Here is a 4967-nt window from a genome sequence, read left to right as displayed (position 1 = left end):
TATCAATAATCATTCAATCTTTGGGGTCTGTGTTGTTTCCGTCATCTTTCAAGTCTTGATTTCTTGTAATATCATCATTTTATTCCTCATCCACTAAAATGACAGGTAGTTTTGTTCTAAAATATGTCATATGATCCTATAAAGTAGTAATCAGAGTTAGTTAGTTTTCATAGACCCATAAAATTTATATCTCCGGTGAAGTACTCCACAAGATGACCTACAGGATTACAAAACATAAAATATATTCAGTTTTATTTAATTTTTATAGATATTTATACGAAACTTTTTAAACCATCAACTGATCATCATGATCATAACAAGCCGTGATGATTAAAGAAATGGCACCCAAAATCGAACATGCCCTATAAAAGAAAAGTATTTTTCTAGAGGATGAAAGAAAATTGGTTTGGACAACGCCACAGTCACTCACAATCCTTCTCTGGACACTGCTAGTATATACTGTAGTTGTACTAAAAAAGCCAGTCATTCCACCGCCCCTGTCTTTTCTCCTCCCTTCCCTAATATTCCATGGTCGCCAGATCCCTCCCTCCATAGCCGGCGCTCCCTGTAAGGCCGCCCCTCCCCTTCGTCACCCACGCCGGCGGACGTGCATGCCCCTACTCCACCTCGCTCCTCCTTCGAATTCGGCCCTCGAAGTGCTCGAGGAGGCGGTCGAGCTTGGCATGCTCGCCGGTGATGCCGGCCCCTTACCGCACACGCCGGACTACCGACCTCTCAGGCGGGGGGCGCACGCCGACCCCAGGAAGAGAGAAGCGAAGATTTTGTGCCGGCTTCTTGCTCAGCTGGGAATTTGAAGAGGACGGCCGTGGCCATGGCCTTGGAGGAGGTGGAAGTTCCCGTCCCCACAGAGAAGTTGTCCACGGATCCAAATCTGTAAGCAGAAAGAAAAGAACCTGATCTTGGATTTCTTCACTTGCGTTATTCAGAGTCATCCTAGTCCACCATACGTTCCCTTATTCAATTGGATGACCGCAGAGACGGGGGAAGGCGGGGTGGTGTTGTGCTGGTGGCCACCGGGAGCTTCAACCTTCCCACCTACATGCACAGGCATGTTTGGTAAGCCGCAACACCTGTTAAATCTGTTTAGCAACTCTGAAGTGTTGTGTTAATATTAGAACATGCTGAGAATCAGAACAAATAGATTGCATATTACCCCATCTCTTGTTTCATACGTACAGAGCTTGCAAAGGATGAGTTGCAGCAGCGAGGGTAGTCGGTGCTGGGATGTTACTGCCTTAATGGATACATGTCCCTGGTGAACCGATGCTAACAAGAAGAAGGTACTATGCGGAACTGGAAATGTGTATGGGTTTGTGTTAACACCACATTCTCATGACCGAATTTGCAATTTGGGGCTGCTCATGACCTCTTGCCGTTTGCTCACCGGATTCGCCTCTGCGAATTGGCATGTTGAAGCTCGTCTTTCGTGATGGTTGATCCATGCATAATAACCTGATTTTTCATGTTATCAGTACATGCGTACCATTGGATTTTCGCTATCACATAAGGTACTTTCAGTTCGGATGATGTGTTCATTTGATGGACACATTCTTGTGTTCTTGATACAGGCAATGCAGAAAGGTCATCAGCGTACCTTGACCATTCTCTCAAGAGTTAAGAATTCTTCTGTGCAAGGATGGCTTAGCTGATCAAGGTATGTGACAATGATTTTTGTTGTTGCAACACAGTAGTGTCTTCTCTCACATTGTTGGATCACCAATTGTATCAGTACTATAACACTGTATATAAATCAGTTGTTTACGACTTGCGTTTTGTCTCAGGAAGTGTCAAGGTAATGCTGCTATGTGGTTCTGACCTGCTCGAGTCATTCAGCAAGCCAGGGGTTTGGATTCCAGATCAGGTACAAAACTTGAACACTTTTTGGTACCGAAAGGGGATGGGAGCAACAAGTCTGAATCAAAGAGTATGTTTTGAATCTTCGTTGCATTGCACAATATTTTTATTGTTCTAAGAAATTCATGTAGTTGTATATGGAACATTTCCTTGATGTGATGGTCGGGCATATTTGTTTACTAAATCATACTTCCAGATTACCTTTGCCGGCAACTCTAAATATTTCTTAGATGGCTTACCACAAGCATTAGTCCTGCAAAAACATATATTCTAAACCGGTTCATGATAGATCAACAAAATGTTGTTGATGCTCTCACCTATTAGGAGATGCACATGAAAAAAAAGATATGCTAAAGTTGCGTAGTTCCAACAAACAGACATTCAAATGCACCATTTTGTACTCAGGGAGCAGGAAGTGCGACTTCTTTAGTTTTCAGAATTAGAATGGATCACGTGTACTCCAGATGTTTTCAGTTTAAATAATCATGCACATTCTCAATCATGTGGTGTGCAAAAGTGGGTTTATACAGATTTATACAATTCATTGTAACACCCTGGAGCTGGATAGATGCTATATTACTTTGTAGAATGATTGTGTTGGTGGTCATGTTGATGGAACTTGATATAGTAAAGTCACTTTCCTGTATTTACTTGATATAGTAAAGGCAATTTGTGCAACACAAATCCAGTTTCATTATCCTCATATAGTCAGTATGTAAAATGAAAGGCTTATAGCATTTTGCTGTGCAACTGTTTATTAGTTAGAACTCTATTATCAAAAATCTAATCATGAGTAATGCTGCAACAGTCAAAGGAAGAAGTCGAACCTGAAGAAGTCCTCGGAAGAATCACAGCTGCGTGTGCCCGGCTGGTTCAGGGGACGCGACAGGCGCTGGCGCCCTGCCCCGGCGGGCGTGTGCGCGGCGGCGTGGGTGCCAGTGCAGGGCGGGCACGGCGGTGCGGGTGCCGGGGCAGGCTCTCTCCTGGGCACTGGCGATCTCGCAGGACGGATGCCACGCTACGAGCGGCAACAATCGGCGATGGCGATCGTGCACGGAGGTGACGGGACGGTGCAGTGCGGCGTGGTCGCTGCGCAGGCAGGAGACGCCGTTGGTTGGCGGCGTATGTGCCTGGCGGTGGGGTCAAGGTCAAGGGCGTGAAGTTCCCTTAGCTTGCGATCTGATTTTCCGTGATTGTAGGGGATGCTGGGTTGGTTGTTAGTTTGCGATCTGATTTCCGTGATTGTAGGGGACGCGCGGGGCTGGTTGTTCGACTACTACTCTCCTGGTGAAGTACGGTCAGTCATTGGTAAATGCTAAGTGCACACTGTAGAGGTATTGGATTAATGATGGCCGTTAGATTGAGACTTGTTGGCCTAATCGTGTGGTGCTGATTGGCTCGTGCGTTATTGTGTGATTAATTGCGGGGTGCATGTAAGAAAGTTCTTGTTTGATTGTTTAATAGTAGTAGAAGAAGTAGATAGATAATCGTGTGGTGCTGATTGGCTCGTGCGTTATTGTGGGATTAATTACGGGGTGCATGTAAGAAAGCTCTTGTTTGATTGTTTAATAGTAGTAGAAGATTATTAATAGTAGTAGATAGAGAAGTAGAGAAGAGATAGGGATTTCAGGCCTGGGAGCAAAAGACGAAATAATGTCATTTGCAATCAATGGTGATACAATATTTGTATGAAACATAATAAAGAAAAACTAATAGGCGTACATGTATTAAAAAATTGGCACTAATGTGTTTCTGCTGCCTAATTGACACCTTGCATCATATTCTGCATATGGGTAACAAAATTGCAAGAATGGAAAAATTCTAACAAAATTGTATTAAAAAATTGTATGTATAGTATATATTATAAGAAAACGCTACAGAACTTTATAAAAAACATACATAAAAATTCCCAAATCTGGACATATATTACATTATATATTATATATCCAGTACATCTAAAGAGAAGTACTCAAATATAATATTGGAAGTTGCTAGTGTGTGCATTACGGTGATTGACGAGTTACGATTCATAATTTCGTGTAACTCCGCCGCTGATTTTTTCTAACCGTCGGATCAAAGAAATCATTTAAAGGTTTTTTATGTGCGAACAGGGTAGAGTAGTAAATTAGCCGGTCAATCGAGTCGCTAGTCAATCCCTCGCATAGCCTTCGTCGTTGTCAGTTTATTATCCTCCTCAATCCCCTCGCACAGCCGCCGCCACCGACCCGACCCTCGACCGTGGCGACGACGGCGTCCCTCCTGTCGGTCGTGCCGCCGCTGCCCCAGATCGTCACACAGCCGCAGCTGCCTATACTTTTTCTCGCCCCTCCCCTAATCCAGTTTCCGTCCAAAGCCGCCGCCGCAAACAAGGGATCCCACCGGACCTCGCCGCCGCCGCAATCAAGTGATCCCGCCGGACCTCGCCGCCGCCGCCATCAAGGGATCCCGCCGGACCTCGCCGCCGCCGCAATTAAGGGATCCCGCTGGATTGCCGCCAGGTTTCTGGCCCGCCGCCAGGAGCCGCAGGAACTGCATGCCATCAGGCGCGGCGTGCCGAGCCCGCCGAAGCCTCCTCTGCCCCACCGCCCCCTGCAGCGCATCCCTCCGTCGAGCATCCGGTCATGCCGAGCAACGCCGCGGACCAGTCCGTAGGCAGGTAGCCACCCTTCCTCCACCCACTTCCCTGACCCCCTCCCATTACCTTCCCATCACACTAGATTGAGAAAACTGTTGTTAATTCCACGGTTAGAAGGCAAAAGCCTGTAATACCTTATCTTCAGTTGAATGTAACGTTAGCTGCACTCAAGGCGAAAATGGTACTGTACTAACTAAACATTTTGCTGGCTTCTCTGATTATTTTGCGTCTTTGTCTAGCTGGTTGTTTTGCATATGGGAGTATAATTTTCTTCTAGGATGGTGTTTCTTCCTTTAGCTGCAAATTTAAACCAATTGCTATGCAACCTAGGCTTTGAGCCAGCTCATATTTAGTCAGTCTCGTTAGTGCAACAATCATGAAGTAAAAAGCAAGTAGATATTGCTATTCACAATTTATTCAGTGCAATATTCATGTGAAGGCACCGAAACACAAACTT

At 45.3% G+C, this 4967-nt stretch overlaps 1 long non-coding RNA gene and 1 pseudogene across 1 annotated transcript in view; both read left to right on the top strand.

Annotated features, from left to right (window-relative positions):
* The window catches only part of LOC123153674 (uncharacterized), a 4238-nt pseudogene extending 1131 nt beyond the window's left edge, over window positions 1–3107 (top strand).
* Window positions 3108–4031: 924 nt separating this feature from the next.
* The window catches only part of LOC123149074 (uncharacterized), a 2889-nt gene continuing 1953 nt past the window's right edge, over window positions 4032–4967 (top strand). Inside the window, exon 1 of the long non-coding RNA XR_006474343.1 lies at window positions 4032–4531. This is a non-coding gene — a long non-coding RNA (uncharacterized lncRNA). The remainder of the gene's footprint in view (window positions 4532–4967) is intronic.

This window comes from Triticum aestivum, chromosome 7A (assembly GCF_018294505.1).
Source record: "Triticum aestivum cultivar Chinese Spring chromosome 7A, IWGSC CS RefSeq v2.1, whole genome shotgun sequence".
NCBI lineage: Eukaryota > Viridiplantae > Streptophyta > Magnoliopsida > Poales > Poaceae > Triticum > Triticum aestivum.
The sequence above is the reverse complement of the archived record's forward strand: the minus strand, read 5'-3'. Positions and strand labels throughout refer to the sequence as shown.